Below are 19,733 nucleotides of genomic sequence, written 5' to 3'. Positions count from 1 at the left end.
ACACTACTAGCACTCACTGCTCACTGTGTGAGTGGCACTCTACTCCTGATGCTCACTGTGTGAGTAGCACTCCTAGTACTCACTGCTCACTGTGTGAGTGGCACTCTACTCCTGATGCTCACTGTGTGAGTGGCACTCTACTCCTGATGCTCACTGCGTGAGTGGCATTCTACTCCTGATGCTCACTGCGTGAGTGGCACTCTACTCCTGATACTCACTGCTCACTGTGTGAGTAGCACTCCTGGCACTCACTGCTCACTCTGTGAGTGGCACTCTCATCCAGGATTCCAGCTCAAAATAGTCCAGAGTTTTCATTCCAAAATATTTCAAGATTCCCACACCAAATGCTCCAGACTTTCTGCTTCACGTATTCCAGTATTCCAAGAGCAGATATTCCAGAACGAATATACTATATATTCCCGTGTCTTTCCTGGTGGAATATTCCAAAATTATATTAAGTGTTTTAAGGCTTAAATTACTGTATGCGATACGTTTTGCCCTCTCCCAGGGCATTAACTAATTCATGGAAGTACAAGAGAGCACAAGGGAGTACCTGGGAGTATATGGAAATGATAGACAGCAGAGGATTTGGAAGGCTGCACCGAGGCTATCTGTTGTGATCTATCTACTTCTCTCTAAAATCAGGAAGATCATTCACTTCTCTCACGACCCCATTTATAAATATGTTAAATATCCATAGTGACTTCACATATCCTTGTCTAAGGCCTACTCTTACAGGAAAATAAGCTCCCTTTCTCCACATCTGGCTTTTCCTCACTCCTATAAAGTGTTTTACCTCCCTGCTTAATGCAAGAAGTCACTGCCTCCTTTTCGTCAACAACAATACTTTAGCGTTTTCCCTTCATCTTACCAGTACCCCCACCTCTTTATGTGTCTTCCCAGTACCCCCACCTCTTTATGTGTCTTCCCAGTACCCCCACCTCTTTATGTGTCTTCCCAGTACCCCCACCTCTTTATGTGTCTTCCCAGTACCCCCACCTCTCCATGTGTCTTCCCAGTACCCCCACCTCTCCATGTGTCTTCCCAGTACCCCCACCTCTCCATGTGTCTTCCCAGTACCCCCACCTCTCCATGTGTCTTCCCAGTACCCCCACCTCTCCATGTGTCTTCCCAGTACCCCCACCTCTCCATGTGTCTTCCCAGTACCCCCACCTCTCCATGTGTCTTCCCAGTACCCCCACCTCTCCATGTGTCTTCCCAGTACCCCCACCTCTCCATGTGTCTTCCCAGTACCCCCACCTCTCCATATGTCTTCCCAGTACCCCCACCTCTCCATGTGTCTTCCCAGCACCGCCACCTCTCCATCTATCCTCCCAGTACCCCCACCTCTCCATCTATCCTCCCAGTACCTCCACCTCTCCATCTATCCTCCCAGTACCTCCACCTCTCCATCTATCCTCCCAGTACCTCCACCTCTCCATCTATCCTCCCAGTACCCCCACCTCTCCATGTGTCTTCCCAGTACCCCCACTTCTCCATATGTCTTCCCAGTACCTCCACCCCTCCATCTATCCTCCCAGTACCTCCACCTCTTCATCTATCCTCCCAGTACCCCCACCTCTACATGTGTCTTCCCAGTACCCCCACTTCTCCAAATGTCTTCCCAGTACCTCCACCCTTCCATCTATCCTCCCAGTACCTCCACCCCTCCGTCTATCCTCCCAGTACCTCCACCTCTCCATCTATCCTCCCAGTACCTCCACCTCTCTATCTATCCTCCCAGTACCTCCACCTCTCCATCTATCCTCCCAGTACCTCCACCTCTCCATCTATCCTCCCAGTACCTCCACCTCTCCATCTATCCTCCCAGTACCTCCACCTCCCCATCTAACCTCTCAGTACCTCCACCCCTCCATCTATCCTCCCAGTACCTCCACCCCTCCATCTATCCTCCCAGTACCTCCATCTATCCTCCCAGTACATCCACCTCTCCATCTATCCTCCCAGTACCTCCACCTCCCCATCTATCCTCTCAGTACCTCCACCTCTCCATCTATCCTCCCAGTACCTCCACCTCTCCATCTATCCTCTCAGTACGTCTTCCCCTCCATCTATCCTCCCAGCACGTCCACCCCTCCATCTATCCTCCCAGTACCTCCACCCCTAAATCTATCCTCCCAGTACCTCCACCCCTTCGTCTATCCCCCCAGTACCTCCACCCCTCCATCTATCCTCTCAGTACCTCCACCCCTTCATCTATCCTCCCAGTACCTCCACCCCTTCGTCTATCCCCCCAGTACCTCCACCCCTCCATCTATCCTCTCAGTACCTCCACCCCTTCATCTATCCTCCCAGTACCTCCACCCCTCCATCTATCCTCCCAGCACGTCCACCCCTCCATCTATCCTCCCAGTACCTCCACCTCTCCATCTATCCTCCCAGTACCTCCACCTCCCCATCTATCCTCTCAGTACCTCCACCTCTCCATCTATCCTCCCAGTACCTCCACCTCTCCATCTATCCTCTCAGTACGTCTTCCCCTCCATCTACCCTCCCAGCACGTCCACCCCTCCATCTATCCTCCCGGTACCTCCACCCCTACATCTATCCTCCCAGTACCTCCACCCCTTCGTCTATCCCCCCAGTACCTCCACCCCTCCATCTATCCTCTCAGTACCTCAACCCCTTCATCTATCCTCCCAGTACCGTCACCTCTCGATCTATCCTCCCAGTACCTCCACCCCTTCATCTATCCTCCCAGTACCTCCAACTCTCCATCTATCCTTGCAGTACTTCCACCTCTCCATCTATCCTTCCAGTACTTCCACCTCTCCATCTATCCTTCCAGTACTTCCACCTCTCCATCTATCCTCCCAGTACCTCCACCTCTACAGCTATCTTCCCAGTACCTCCACCTTCCCATCTATCCTCCCAGAACCTCCACCTCTCCATCTACCTTCCCAGTACCTCCGCCCCTCCATCTAGCCTCCCAGTACCTAAACCCCTCCATCTAGCCTCCCAGTACCTAAACCCCTCCATCTAGCCTCCCAGTACCTAAACCCCTCCATCTAGCCTCCCAGTACTTCCACCCCTCCATCTAGCCTCCCAGTACCTCCACCCTTCCATCTAGCCTCCCAGTATCTCCACCCTTCCATCTAGCCTCCCAGTACCTCCACCCCTCCATCTGGCCTCCCAATACCTCCACCCCTCCATCTATCCTCCCAGTACCTCCACCTCTCCATCTGCCTTCCCAGTACCTCCGCCCCTCCATCTAGCCTCCCAGTACCTCCACCCCTCCATCTATCTTCCCAGTACCTCCACCCCTCCATCTAGCCTCCCAGTGCCTCCACCCTTCCATCTAGCCTCCCAGTACCTCCACCCTTCCATCTAGCCTCCCCGTACCTCCACCCCTCCATCTAGCCTCCCAGTATCTCCACCCCTCCATCTATCCTCCCAGTACCTCCACCCTTCCATCTAGCCTCCCAGTACCTCCACCCCTCCATCTGGCCTCCCAGTACCTCCACCATCTAGCCTCCCAGTACCTCCACCCCTCCATCTGGCCTCCCAGTACCTCCACCCCTCCATCTAGCCTCCCAGTACCTCCACCCCTCCATCTGGCCTCCCAGTACCTCCACCCCTCCATCTGGCCTCCTAGTACCTCCACCCCTCCATCTAGCCTCTCAGTACCTCCACCCTTCCATCTATCATCCCAGTACCTCCACCTCTCCATCTGGCCTCCCAGTACCTCCACCCCTCCATCTGGCCTCCCAGTACCTCCACCCCTCCATCTAGCCTCCCAGTACCTCCACCCCTCCATCTGGCCTCCCAGTACCTCCACCCCTCCATCTGGCCTCCTAGTACCTCCACCCCTCCATCTAGCCTCTCAGTACCTCCACCCCTCCATCTAGCCTCCCAGTACCTCCACCCCTCCATCTGGCCTCCCAGTACCTCCACCCCTCCATCTGGCCTCCCAGTACCTCCACCCCTCCATCTGGCCTCCTAGTACCTCCACCCCTCCATCTAGCCTCTCAGTACCTCCACCCCTCCATCTGGCCTCCCAGTACCTCCACCCCTCCATCTGGCCTCCCAGTACCTCCACCCCTCCATCTGGCCTCCTAGTACCTCCACCCCTCCATCTAGCCTCTCAGTACCTCCACCCCTCCATCTAGCCTCTCAGTACCTCCACCTCTCCATCTGGCCTCCCAGTACCTCCACCCCTCCACCTATCCTCCCAATACCTCCACCTCCCCATCGAACCATTAATATATTTGTTCCATAGACTTTCTCATTTTGTTAACTTTACAGAAAAGCTTTTTCTTACTCTCAGCAAAATTTGTTGATAAAACCTCACCCTCTCTCATTACCTTTCCTTTTCACTCTCTCACCATTCTTTTAACCTCTCTTTTAGTCTCCATATACTCTGCTTTCTCTATATCAATTCTGTGTTGTAGAAGACTCGTATGCAATTTTTCCTACCCTGTCTCTTTACCTCATCATTCCATCAGTCGCTCCTCTTCCCTTTTGCACCCACCCTCTAACACCCACAAACTTACGCTGCGCACTCTAACACAGGGATGTTAAAGATTTTTACAATTACAGATCCTAATGGATTGCCAAATCATCATCATTTCTGTTAGGTACCAGTATAACTTCCCCAGTTCTGTTAGGTACCAGCATGACTTTACCAGTTCTGTTAGGTACCAGTATAACTTCACCAGTTCTGTTAGGTACCAGTATGACTTTACCAGTTCTGTTAGGTACCAGTATAACTTCACCAGTTCTGTTAGGTACCAGTATGACTTCACCAGTTCTGTTAGGTACCAGTATGACTTTACCAGTTCTGTTAGGTACCAGTATAACTTCACCAGTTCTGCTAGGTACCAGTATGACTTTACCAGTTCTGTTAGGTACCAGTATAACTTCACCAGTTCTGTTAGGTACCAGTATGACTTTACCAGTTCTGTTAGGTACCAGAATGACTTCAGATTTATTAGGTAACAGCATAACTTCATACCTGTTAGATACCAGTATTACTTCAGATCGATTAGGTACCAGTATGACTTCACCATTCACATTAGGTACCAGTATGACTTTACCAGTTCTGCTAGGCACCAGTACGACTTCACCAGTTCTGTTAGGTACCAGCATGACTTCAGATTTATTAGGTACCAGTATGACTTCACCATTCATATTAGGTACCAGTATGACTTCACTATTCATATTAGGCACCAGTATGACTTCACCATTCATATTAGGTACCAGTATGACTTCACTATTCATATTAGGTACCAGTATGACTTCACTATTCATATTAGGTACCAGTATGACTTCACCATTCATATTAGGTACCAGTATGACTTCACTATTCATATTAGGCACCAGTATGACTTCACCATTCATATTAGGCACCAGTATGACTTCACCACATATATTAGGTACCAGTATGACTTCACCATTTATATTAGGCACCAGTATGACTTCACCATTCATATTAGGCACCAGTATGACTTCACCATTTATATTAGGTACCAGTATGACTTCACCATTTATATTAGGTACCAGTATGACTTCACCATTTATATTAGGTACCAGTATGACTTCACCATTTATATTAGGCACCAGTATGACTTCACCATTTATATTAGGCACCAGTATGACTTCACCATTTATATTAGGTACCAGTATGACTTCACCATTTATATTAGGTACCAGTATGACTTCACCATTCATATTAGGTACCAGTATGACTTCACCATTCATATTAGGTACCAGTATGACTTCACTATTCATATTAGGTACCAGTATGACTTCACTATTCATATTAGGTACCAGTATGACTTCACCATTCATATTAGGTACCAGTATGACTTCACTATTCATATTAGGCACCAGTATGACTTCACCATTCATATTAGGCACCAGTATGACTTCACCACATATATTAGGTACCAGTATGACTTCACCATTTATATTAGGCACCAGTATGACTTCACCATTCATATTAGGCACCAGTATGACTTCACCATTTATATTAGATACCAGTATGACTTCACCATTTATATTAGGTACCAGTATGACTTCACCATTTATATTAGGTACCAGTATGACTTCACCATTTATATTAGGCACCAGTATGACTTCACCATTTATATTAGGCACCAGTATGACTTCACCATTTATATTAGGTACCAGTATGACTTCACCATTTATATTAGGTACCAGTATGACTTCACCATTCATATTAGGTACCAGTATGACTTCACCATTCATATTAGGTACCAGTATGACTTCAAAAGATGTCAGTAACTAGGATTTACTTTACATATGGATCACTAGCAACAAAACAGCTGTTGGTTTATTCTGTTCTAACAACAACTTCTATTTTTTAAATTGTTTAGAGATGGGGTCCCATAGTCCCATAATTTGGTTTCCCATACCCCCCATTATTTGGTTCCCATACTCCTTGGGGGTATGGAATTCCCCTAGTTAAGAACCCCTGCTAGTCTAACACCTCATTCTTTAATCTACCCTATGCCTCCTCGCCCCCTTCCCTCCCCATTACCTGCTCTCTCTAACCCATTACCTGCTCTCTCTAACCCATTACCTGCTCTCTCTAACCCATTACCTGCTCTCTCTAACCCATTACCTGCTCTCTCTAACCCATTACCTGCTCTCTCTAACCCATTACCTGCTCTCTCTAATCCATTACCTGCTCTCTCTAACCCATTACCTGCTCTCTCTAACCCATTACCTGCTCTCTCTAACCCATTACCTGCTCTCTCTCTCTCTAACCCATCTATCTCCTTTAATTATCTTTCTTTATTTTCTTCTTCAATAAACGTTCAGTTGTCTTCCCCACCCTGACATCTCCCTTACATCTTATCTACCTCCCCCTTTCATTACATCTTATCTACCTCCCCCTTTCATTACATCTTATCTACCTCCCCCTTTCATTACATCTTATCTACCTCCCCCTTTCATTACATCTTATCTACCTCCCCCTTTCATTACATATCTACCTCCCCCTTTCATTACATCTTATCTACCTCCCCCTTTCATTACATCTTATCTACCTCCCCCTTTCATTACATCTTATCTACCTCCCCCTTTCATTACATCTTATCTACCTCCCCCTTTCATTACATCTTATCTACCTCCCCCGTTCATTACATCTTATCTACCTCCCCCTTTCATTACATCTTATCTACCTCCCCCTTTCATTACATCTTATCTACCTCCCCCTTTCACTGTAGATTTCACTAAATAATAATGTGATCTATCTCTTGTTCCTCTACAATCATGCACGTCCAGATGTCTACCCATCTACCTTCTATCTACTAATACATGATCTACCAGTCTATCTACCTTATATCTAATCATACATGATCTACTAGACTGTTGTTATTACTCCCTGCGTCGTATCTTGTGTATTTATTTAACCTTAAAATACGTATTACTTACGGCCAAACTTTCTCTCTCTCTCTCTCTCTCTCTCTCTCTCTCTATTGAGTTCCTGCGATGCTTCGTGCCTTGTCATCACAACTCTTATCCTGGTCTCCCCCTCTCCTCCCTTCCCACCTCTCTTTCCCCTTTCCTCCCCTCTCTCCCCTTTCCTCCCCTCTTTCCCCTTTCCTCCCCTCTTTCCCCTTTCCTCCCCTCTCTCCCCTTTCCTACCTTCTTCCCCCTTTTCTGCCATCACCATCATCTGTTCCAGTGATATTGTCTTTAATTGATAGTGAGTCTTATGTTCTGTGGTGGTGATTTTGTTGCTGTTGTTGATACTGCTGTTATTTCTGCTGTTGCTGCTCGCTGCTGCTGCTGCTGCTGCTGCTGCTTCTGCTGTTGCTGTTGCTACTGTTGCTGCTGCTTCTGCTGTTGCTGCTGTTGCTACTGTTGTTTTTGTCGCTCTAAAGTGGCTGCTTGTGTTGCAACTAAAGTTGTTGCTGTTACTTCTGCTATTTCTGCTGATTTTGCAACTGCTGTTGATACCGTTTGCTGCTACTGTTATTACTACTGCTTCTACTTCTTGCTATTTCTGTTACTGTTATTGGTTCTACTACTACTGCTGCTGCTACTGCTGTTGCTGCTGCTGCTGTTGTTAATGCAACAGCTGCTTGCTGCTGCCCATGCTGTTCTCAGAACTGCTGCGAATGTTCTAGAGAAGCCAGTACGTTTCTCTCTCTCTCTCTCTCTCTCTCTCTCTCTCTCTCTCTCTCTCTCTCTCTCTCTCTCTTTCTTGAAACAACACAACGATACAATTTAAAAATTACGATTACACGCAGGTTTTTAAAGCAATCATGTGTGTAGATGAGACAAGCAGGTGAGACAAGCAGGTGAGACAAGCATGTGAGACAAGCAAGTGAGCTTAGGTGAGACAAGCAAGTGAGCTTAGGTGAGACAAGCAGGTGAGCTTAGGTGAGACAAGCAGGTGAGCTTAGGTGAGACAAGCAGGTGCGCTTAGCAGGTGAGACAAGCAGGTGAGCCTGGTAGTACCCACTGGATCCTAGCTCAATATTTTAAGACCTGGGATCAGTATTTTTGGAAAGTCTCCCTTCAGAGAAGTCTCCCTTCAGAGAAGTCTCCCTTCAGAGTAGTCTCCCTTCAAGGTAGTCTCCCTTCAGAGTAGTCTCCCTTCAAGGTACTCTCCCTTCAGAGTAGTCACCCTTCAAGATAGTTTCCCTTTAGAGTAGTCTCCCTTTAGAGTAGTCTCCCTTTAGAGTAGTCTCCCTTCAGGGTAGTCTACCTTCAGGGTAGTCTCCCTTCAGAGTAGTCTCCCTTCAAGGTAGTCTCCTTTCAGGGTAATCTGCTCTCAGGGTAGTCTCCCTTCAGAGTAATCTCCCTTCAGGGTAATCTCCCTTCAGGGTAGTCTCCCTTCAGAGTAGTCTCCCTTCATAGTCTCCCTTCATAGTCTCCCTTCAGAGTAGTCTCCCTTCAGGGTAGTCCTCCTTCAGAGTAGTCTACCTTCAGGGTAGTCTCCCTTCAGGGTAGTCTCCCTTTAGGGTAGTCTACCTTCATAGTCTCCCTTCAGAGTAGTCTCCCTTCAGGGTAGTCTACCTTCAGAGTAGTCTACCTTCAGAGTAGTCTACCTTCAGAGTAGTCTCCCTTCAGAGTAGTCTCCCTTCAGGGTAGTCTACCTTCAGGGTAGTCTACCTTCAGAGTAGTCTACCTTCAGAGTAGTCTCCCTTCAGTGTAGTCTCCCTTCAGAGTAGTCTCCCTTCATAGTCTCCCTTCATAGTCTCCCTTCAGAGTAGTCTCCCTTCAGAGTAGTCTCCCTTCAGAGTAGTCTCCCTTCAGAGTAGTCTCCCTTTAGGGTAGTCTCCCTTCAGGGTAGTCTCCCTTCATAGTCTCCCTTCAGAGTAGTCTACCTTCAGGGTAGTCTTACTTCAGAGTAGTCTCCCTTCAGAGTAGTCTCCCTTCAGAGTAGTCTCCCTTCAGAGTAGTCTCCCTTCAGAGTAGTCTCCCTTCAGAGTAGTCTCCCTTAATGGTCTACCTTCAGAGTAATCTTCCTTCAGAATAGTCTCCCTTCATTAGCAACATTTCGCCCACTCAGTGAAGAATTTTTCAAGTCACTTGCTGGCGACTCGGAAAAAAATAAACTCGTCTAATCTTGTTTGTCAATACAAACTCTCCCCAACAATTTAAAAAAAATTGGAGAAGAAAAAATTCCTTTTTGTTGTCCCAGTAGGGTAATTATCTATTGTCTTCCCTAATTAGTCTATTGCAACAACCTAATCATCAGATTTCACATTACTTCCCTAATTAGTCTATTTCATTTGCCCAGTTATTACATTAATTACCCAATCACCATGTAATTATGTCTTACTATTATAATTAAGCTATTTGAGATGTCCAATCATTGAATAAATGATTTAGAAACCCGACAAGTTGCGCACCATTTTACTGGAAACGGTTCTTCAGTCCTTTGAGAACGGTGGGAGACACAGAAGAGTTTGAGGTAGTCAGTCCCTCAGCCTGGAGTCGATGGGGCTTAAATACTGCTGACAGATGATGTGGAGCAGCTGCAGGCAGAGTAACCAGTGGAGAAACTCCACTAGTGGAAATAGGTTGTGTCCACTGTGTAACTATCATATAGAATACTGTAGCAGCACACTGTGGGTCTTCCCACTGTGTAACTATCATACAGAATAGTGTAGCAGCACACTGTGGGTGTTCCCACTGTGTAACTGTCATACAGAATAGTGTAGCAGCACACTGTGGGTGTTCCCACTGTGTAACTATCATACAGAATAGTGTAGCAGCACACTGTGGGTGTTCCCACTGTGTAACTATCATACAGAATAATGTAGCAGCACACTGCGAGTGTTCCCACTGTGTAACTATCATACAGAATAGTGTAGCAGCACATTGTGGGTGTTCCCACTGTGTAACTATCATACAGAATAGTGTAGCAGCACACTGTGGGTGTTCCCACTGTGTAACTATCATACAGAATAGTGTAGCAGCACATTGTGGGTGTTCCCACTGTGTAACTATCATACAGAATAGTGTAGCAGCACACTGTGGGTGTTCCCACTGTGTAACTATCATACAGAATAGCACATTGTAACTATCATACAGAATAGTGTAGCAGCACACTAGTGCACTGTGCTATCATACAGAATATTGTGGGTGTTCCCACTGTGTAACCATCATACAGAATAGTGTAGCAGCACACTGTGGGTGTTCCCACTGTGTAACTATCATACAGAATAGTGTAGCAGCACATTGTGGGTGTTCCCACTGTGTAACCATCATACAGAATAGTGTAGCAGCACACTGTGGGTGTTCCCACTGTGTAACTATCATACAGAATAATGTAGCAGCACACTGCGAGTGTTCCCACTGTGTAACTATCATACAGAATAGTGTAGCAGCACATTGTGGGTGTTCCCACTGTGTAACCATCATACAGAATAGTGTAGCAGCACACTGTGGGTGTTCCCACTGTGTAACTATCATACAGAATAGTGTAGCAGCACACTGTGGGTGTTCCCACTGTGTAACTGTCATACAGAATAATGTAGCAGCACACTGCGAGTGTTCCCACTGTGTAACCATCATACAGAATAGTGTAGCAGCACACTGTGGGTGTTCCCACTGTGTAACTATCATACAGAATAATGTAGCAGAACACTGTGGGTGTTCCCACTGTGTAACTATCATACAGAATAATGTAGCATCACACTGTGGGTGTTCCCACTGTGTAACTATCATACAGAATAGTGTAGCAGCACATTGTGGGTGTTCTCACTGTGTAACCATCATACAGAATAGTGTAGCAGCACACTGTGGGTGTTCCCACTGTGTAACTATCATACAGAATAGTGTAGCAGCACACTGTGGGTGTTAGCACTGTGTAACTATCATACAGAATAGTGTAGCAGCACACTGTGGGTGTTAGCACTGTGTAACTATCATACAGAATAGTGTAGCAGCACACTGTGGGTGTTAGCACTGTGTAACTATTACACAGAGTAGTGTAGCAGGACACTGCGAGTGTTCCCACTGTGTAACTATTACACAGAGTAGTGTAGCAGGACACTGCGAGTGTTCCCACTGTGTAACTATTACACAGAGTAGTGTAGCAGGACACTGCGAGTGTTCCCACTGTGTAACTATCATACAGAATAGTGTAGCTTATGTATCCAGTTCTATTTATTATTAAATCTTTTCATTATTCCTTTCTTTATTTTCCTGCGTTCTCTTCTTCTCTTTCCTTCAATCCCTTCCTTTCCTCTCCCCACTTCCTATCTCCATCTGATTTTCTTCTTCCATTTCCCTTCCTCCATCTTCCTTAGTCCATCTTTCTCCCTTTCTTCCTCCCTCCATCTATTTCCCTTGCTCCATCTTCCTCCCTCCATTTACTTCCCTTTCTCCATTTTCCTCCATCTTCCTCCCTCCATCTACTTCCCTTGCTCCATCTTCCTCCCTCCATCTACTTTCCTTCCTCCATCTTCCTCCATCTACTTTCCTTCCTCCATCTTCCTCCCTCCATCTACTTTCCTTCCTCCATCTTCCTCCTTCCATCTACTTCCCTTCCTCCATCTTCCTCCCTCCATCTACTTTCCTTCCTCCATCTTCCTCCCTCCATCTACTTTCCTTCCTCCATCTTCCTCCTTCCATCTACTTCCCTTCCTCCATCTTCCTCCCTCCATCTACTTCCCTTCCTCCATCTTCCTCCCTCCATCTACTTTCCTTCCTCCATCTTCCTCCATCTACTTTCCTTCCTCCATCTTCCTCCCTCCATCTACTTCCCTTCCTCCATCTTCCTCCCTCCATCTACTTTCCTTCCTCCATCTTCCTCCCTCCATCTACTTTCCTTCCTCCATCTTCCTCCTTCCATCTACTTCCCTTCCTCCATCTTCCTCCCTCCATCTACTTCCCTTCCTCCATCTTCCTCCCTCCATCTACTTTCCTTCCTCCATCTTCCTCCCTCCATCTACTTTCCTTCCTCCATCTTCCTCCTTCCATCTACTTCCCTTCCTCCATCTTCCTCCCTCCATCTACTTTCCTTCCTCCATCTTCCTCCCTCCATCTACTTTCCTTCCTCCAACTTACTCCTTCCATCTACTTCCTTCCTCCATCTTCCTCCCTCCATCTACTTCCTTCCTCCATCTTCCTCCCTCCATCTACTTTCCTTCATCTTCCTCCCTCCATCTACTTCCCTTCCTCCCTTTCCCTCCCATCTTTCCATCTCCTTCCATCTACTTTCCTTCCTCCCTCCATCTACTTCCCTTCCTCCATCTTCCTCCCTCCATCTACTTTCCTTCCTCCATCTTCCTCCTTCCATCTACTTCCCTTCCTCCATCTTCCTCCTTCCATCTACTTCCCTTCCTCCATCTACTTTCCTTCCTCCATCTTCCTCCTTCCATCTACTTCCCTTCCTCATCTTCCTCCCTCCATCTACTTCCCTTCCTCCATCTTCCTCCTTCCAACTACTTCCCTTCCTCCATCTTCCTCCCTCCATCTACTTTCCTTCCTCCATCTTCCTCCCTCCATCTACTTTCCTTCCTCCATCTTCCTCCTTCCATCTACTTCCCTTCCTCCATCTTCCTCCCTCCATCTACTTCCCTTCCTCCATCTTCCTCCCTCCATCTACTTTCCTTCCTCCATCTTCCTCCCTCCATCTACTTTCCTTCCTCCATCTTCCTCCCTCCATCTACTTCCCTTCCTCCATCTTCCTCCCTCCATCTACTTTCCTTCCTCCATCTTCCTCCCTCCATCTACTTTCCTTTCTCCATCTTCCTCCCTCCATCTACTTCCCTTGCTTCATCTTCCTCCCTCCATCTACTTTCCTTCCTCCATCTTCCTCCCTCCATCTACTTTCCTTCCTCCATCTTCCTCCCTCCATCTACTTTCCTTCCTCCATCTTCCTCCTTCCATCTACTTCCCTTCCTCCATCTTCCTCCTTCCATCTACTTCCCTTCCTCCATCTTCCTCCCTCCATCTACTTTCCTTCCTCCATCTTCCTCCCTCCATCTACTTTCCTTTCTCCATCTTCCTCCCTCCATCTACTTTCCTTCCTCCATCTTCCTCCCTCCATCTACTTTCCTTCCTCCATCTTCCTCCCTCCATCTACTTTCCTTCCTCCATCTTCCTCCTTCCATCTACTTTCCTTCCTCCATCTTCCTCCTTCCATCTACTTCCCTTCCTCCATCTTCCTCCTTCCATCTACTTCCCTTCCTCCATCTTCCTCCCTCCATCTACTTTCCTTCCTCCATCTTCCTCCCTCCATCTACTTTCCTTCCTCCATCTTCCTCCCTCAAGTTACTGCTGGAGTGGTAGTTAAGTTGAGGATTTTGAATACTTCTCATCTTGAATAAATTGAGAAAGATTTATTACCCCTCAAGACTGACTTAGACTCTTATTTTTGTTGACTTATGGTGTTTTACACACACACACACACACACACACACACACACACACACACACACAGACACACACACACACACACACACACAGACACACACACACACACACACACACACACACACACACACACACACACACACACACACACACACACACACACACACACACACAGACACACACACAGACACACAGACACACACACACACACACACACACACACACACACACACAGACACACACACACACACACACACACACACACACACACACACACACACACACACACACACACACACACACACACACACACACACACACACACACACACACACACACACACACACACACACACACACACACACACACACACACACACACACACACACACACACACAAACACATACACAGTTGTCAGGAAGTGGAATATCCTGGAAACTGATGTATTGGAGGCAGGATCCATATATCGCTTTAAGAAGAGGTATAATAAAACTCATGGGGCAGGAAGAGTGACCTAGTAGCGACCAGTAAAGAGGCAGGGCCAGGAGCTGGGAGTCGACCCCTGCGACCACAACTAGGTGAGTACACACACACACACAGGCTCCATACAAACTTTACAAGCAGTTGCGATAGCATCACGTTGCTAGTTGGTAATGAATCTAGCAAGCCACAAGTCGAGATACTGGGCCAGGAGCTGTGACTCGACCCCTGCAAGCACATATAGGTGAATACTCACCACCTCCATAGAGAGTTTGTCTGAGTAAATATATTCAGTGATTGGAGGAAGATTAAAGATTCACACTGAAACTAGTCCAACAAAATGACTAATCTCTCTGTTTGGACGTGATAAGACTGTCATTAATTACCTGACGTTAACCACCATTAGGAAGCCATTAATTGGTGTCTGAGGGAACGATGGTGGGTGAGACAAGGAAGTGAAGGAGGGAGGGAGAGTTGGAGGGAGGGTGGAAAGCAGGGAGAGAGTGATGGTGAGTGTGACAAGGGGAGGAAAAGAGAGGAGGGCTGTGGAAGAGGGAGAAATGGGAGGGAGTGATAGATATACTGCAGTGTTTCGTGGTGAGCAGGTGGGAGGGAGGGTAGGATTGTGGAAGGAAGGGATTGTTGAAGGAAAGGTGGGAGGGAGAGGAGGGAGAGAGGATATGTGTGCTCATCTTTATGCTCTTACAGGAGTCGAGTCTCGGCTCCTGGCTCTGCCTCTAAATTTTCCAGATTCACTCTCTCGTACCATCTGTTATACCTATACCTAAAACCTTGAATGGAATCTGCCACCAACCTCAGACTAAAGAAATACTTCCTGACAGCCTTTTTACTCGTCTGTCTTTTTACTAATTTTGCCCTTGTGTACCCGTTTTTCGTCTCTCAGTGCATTCCTGTCACGTGTCCACTCTATCATGTTCTCCAAGTATTTTCTATGTTGTTATCAAGTCTCTCCTGATTCTTCTATCCTCTAATGTCGTCAGGTTCACTTCTTTTAGCCTCTCATTGCTCATACTCCGTAGCTCTGAGATCAGTCATGCTTCATACTTCTGCACTTTCTCCGATTTCTTAACACGTTCTATGAAGTGTGGGGCTCCAAGCTGGTGCTGTGTACTCCAATATGGGCCTCACATATATGACGAATAGTGATTAGAATGACTTTCCGGGTTCCTAAAGGCAGAGCATTGACCGCAGAGGTTGATGTGAGCCTCTGGTGATATACTAGTCACTTTGCTCACCTCTGGGTCCTCCTTCGTTAAGATTTGCAGCTTTTATCCCTCGAATCAACACTCATTGTCCTGTTTTCTTGCCCCTTGCCTAGTTGTCATAACCTTGCATATATTGTCAGACCATTGATGTAGTTTATCTTGGTCTGTTTGCAATCTTGTCCTCAGTGGGTTTTATTTTTCTGGTCAGTTTGACCTCGAGGATACATCCGACTCGATCACATCTGCAATGTCATGCACATAAACCAGAAATAGTACTGGTCCTAATACTGATCCTTGTGGTACCCCTCTAATTGCTTCTCCCCAGGCTGACATTTGCTCTGGACAGTGTTTGCTTCCTTCCCCTAAGATACTCTTTGATCCAGCAGTGAATGTTCCCTGTTATTCCAGCCTGCACCTCTACTGTGTGCCCTGGTTTCATGTGAAGTACAGCATTAAATGCCTTCTGGCAGACTAAGAAAATGCAATCCACCCATCCCACTCTCTCCTCTTCAGCTTCTGTTACTTTGTCATAAAATTCCAAGGGTTACTAAGCCGAGATTTGATATCTCTGAGCGTGTGTTTACTAGTGATTATAAAACCATTCCTCTACAAGTGCTCTGACACTCCCATTCTGATTACCCTCTTTATTACTGAGCATGGTATTCATGTCAGTGATACTGGGCTGTAGTTCAGAGCTTCCCTGTCTGTCTCCTTACGTTTTGGAACCACATTTCACTATCTTCCAAATTTCTGGTGACTGTGTGTGTGTGTGTGTGTGTGTGTGTGTGTGTGTATTCACCTAGCTGTGGTTGCAGGGGTCGATGAACAGCTCCTGGCCCCGCCTCTTTGCTGGTCGCTACTAGGAGAGAGAGAGTGTGTGTGTGTGTGTGTGTGTGTGTACTACCCAATTTGTGGCTGCAGGGGTCGAGTCATAGCTGTGTGTACAATCACCTATTTGTGCTTCCAGGGGTCGAGACATAGCTCCTGGCCCCTATTCACTGATCGCTACTAGGTCCTCTCTCCTCCTGCTCCATGAGCTTTATCATACTTCGTCTAGAAACTATGTATGGTTCCTGCCTCCACTACGTCACTTGCCAGACTATTCCACTTCCTGACAACTCTGTGACGAGAGAAATACTTCCTAAAATCTTTGACTCTTCTGAGTCTTCAACTTCCAATTGTGACCCCTTGTTTCTGTGTCCCATCTCTGAAACATACTGTCTCTGTCTACCCTGTCAATTCCTCGCAGTATTTTGTATGTCGTTATCATGTCTCCCCTAACCCTCCTGTCCTCCAGTGTCCTTAGGCCGATTTCCCTTAACGTTTCTTCGTAGGACATTCCCCTTAGCTCTAGAACTATCCTTGTTGCTAACCTTTGCACTTTCTCTAATTTCGAGACTTGCCGGACCTGGTGTGGGTTCCAAACTGGTGCTGCATACTTCATTATGGGCCTGACGTACACTGTGTACAGTGTCTTGAACGATTCATTACAGAGGTATCGGAACGCTATTCTCAGGTTTGCCAGACTACCATATGCTGCAGCAGTTATCTGATTGATGTGCGCCTCAGGAGATGTACTCTGTATTATACTCACCCCAAGATCCTTTTCCTTGAGTGAGATTTGCAGTCTTTCACCACCTAGCCTATACTCTGTCTGCAGTCTTCTTTTGCCCTTCCCCGATCTTCATGACTTTGCATTTGGCGGGCTTAAATTCGAGGAGCCAGTTGCTGGACCAGGCTTCCAGCCTGTCCAGGTCTCTTTGTAGTCCTGCCTGATCCTCATCCGATTTAATTCTCATTAACTTCATATCATCTGCAAACAGGGACTCTTCTGAGTCTATCCCTTCCGTCATGTCATTCACTAGTCCTAGGACTGATCCGTGTGGAACCTCGCTCGTTACAGGCGCCCACTCTGATACCTCGTCACGTACCATGACTCGTTGTTACCTCCCTGTCAAGTATTCTCTGATCCATTGCAGTGCCCTTCCTGTTATATGTGCCTGATCCTCTAGTTTTTGCACTAATCTCTTGTGAGGAACTGTCGAAAGCAATCAACCCACCCCCTATCTCTTGTCTTCTGTCACCTTGTCATACAACTCAGTAGGTTTGTGACACAGGATTTGCCTTTCATGAATCCGTGCCGGTTGTCGTTTATAAGATTGTTCCGTTCTAGGTGCTCCTCTACTCTCCTCCTTATAATCTTCTAAATGACTTTGCATACTATACACGTCAGTGACACTGGTCTATAGTTTAGTGTCTCGTGTCTTTCTCCTTTCTTAAAAATGGGGACTACATTTGCCATCTCCCATACATCAGGTAGTTGCCCAGTTTGAATGGATGTGTTGAAAATTGTTGTTAGTGGCACACACAGTGTCTCTGCTCCCTCTCTAAGGACCCATGGAGAGATGTTATCCAGTCCAACCGCCTTTGAGGCATCAAGGTCACTTAGCTTCTTCACCTCCTCCTCGGTTGTGTGTATTTCATCCAAAACTCGTTGGTGTCCCTCCTGTTCTGACTTCCCAGAGTCCTTTCTGTCTCCACTATAAAGACTTCCTTAAATCTCATGTTGAGCTCCTCACATACTTTATGGTCGTTTCTAGTGAACCCTCCACCTTCCTTCCTCAGCCTGATTATCTGGTGAATATCAAAATGGTATACAATACCAACAGGTTGGTAGGTACGACACATGGGCAATAGTTGCCTAAGTGTTGCCCATGTGTCTTACATACCAACCTGATTACCTGGTCCTTGACTGTTGTCTTCCTCCTGATGTGGCTGCAACAGCTTCGTGTGTGTGTGTGTGTGTGTGTGTGTGTGTGTGTGTGTGTGTGTGTGTGTGTGTATGTGTGTGTGTGTGTGTGTCTGTCTGTCTGTCTGTCTGTCTGTGTCTGTGTCTGTGTACGTGTGTGTGTGTACGTGTGTGTGTGTGCGCGCGCGCCTATGTATATATGTGTGCCTATGTATATATGTGTGTGTGTGTGTGTACGTGTGTGAGTGTGTGTGTGTGTGTGTGTGTGTGTGTGTGTGTGTGTGTGTGTGTGTGCCTATGTATATATGTGTGCCTATGTATATATGTGTGCCTATGTATATATGTGTGTGTGTGTGTGTGTGTGTGTGTGTGTGTGTGTGTGTGTGTGTGTGTGTGCCTATGTATATATGTGTGCCTATGTATATATGTGTGTGTGTGTATATATGTGTACGTGTGTGTGTACGTGTGTGTGTACATGTGTAAATAAGCTTCCATGTATCTTGTGTAAGCTTCCATCTATCTTAAATGTATCTATCAGCTTCCATCTATCTTAAATAAGCTTCCATCTATCTTAAATAAGCTTCCATCTATCTTAAATAAGCTTCCATCTATCTTAAATAAGCTTCCATCTATCTTAAATAAGCTTCCATCTATCTTAAATAAGCTTCCATCTATCTTAAATAAGCTTCCATCTATCTTAAATATATTTATTCCCTAAAACCGGGAGAAAGGAAGATAGGGTTGAAATATTGGAAAATTATCCAAGGATAAAATGATGAAAGGGAAATAATACAGAGTGAGGAAGAAGAGGAGAAAAGTGAGAAAGTGAGGGAGAGCGAATTGGAGAGAGAGAGAGAGAGAAAGATGGGAAGAAAGAGATTAACAGTGGAAGAAGAAAGTCTTATCAAACTTTTCCTTTAAACTTTCTCGTGACTTTCCCCTCATATTTCTTCAGACTTTGCCCAGACTTTCTCTAGTTTTCCCGAAGCTTTCATCAGACTTATGTTTTTTTCAAAAGTTTTAATATTATTTTCCTGGATTTTTTCAGACTTTTTTTTTTAGCCTTTTCTCAATTTTTCGAGAATTTTCTTGCGTTTTTCCCTTGATTTTCTTCGTATTTTTCCTGTATTTTCTAGGAAATTTTCCTAATTATTTTCAAATTATTCTCCAGGAAATTCTCCAGACTTTTTCACACTTTTTGTTAGACTTTTTTATATTTTGTCCCTGAACGTTTCCAGACTTGTGTTTCCTTTTACTTTCCCCAGAGTTTCCTATTTTTTTCCCAGATTTTCCTTAAAATTCTCCTAGACTTTCCCCAAGACTATGTCCATATTTTCCTAACATTTTCCCATATTTTCCCAAGATTTTCCCCAGACTTAACCATATTTTCCTCAGTTTTCCCCAGACTTTTCCATATTTTTTCAGCTGTTTCCCATATTTTCCCCGCC

The sequence above is a fragment of the Cherax quadricarinatus genome, chromosome 76 (genome assembly GCF_038502225.1).
Source record: "Cherax quadricarinatus isolate ZL_2023a chromosome 76, ASM3850222v1, whole genome shotgun sequence".
NCBI lineage: Eukaryota > Metazoa > Arthropoda > Malacostraca > Decapoda > Parastacidae > Cherax > Cherax quadricarinatus.
Note: the sequence above shows the minus strand (reverse complement) of the source record.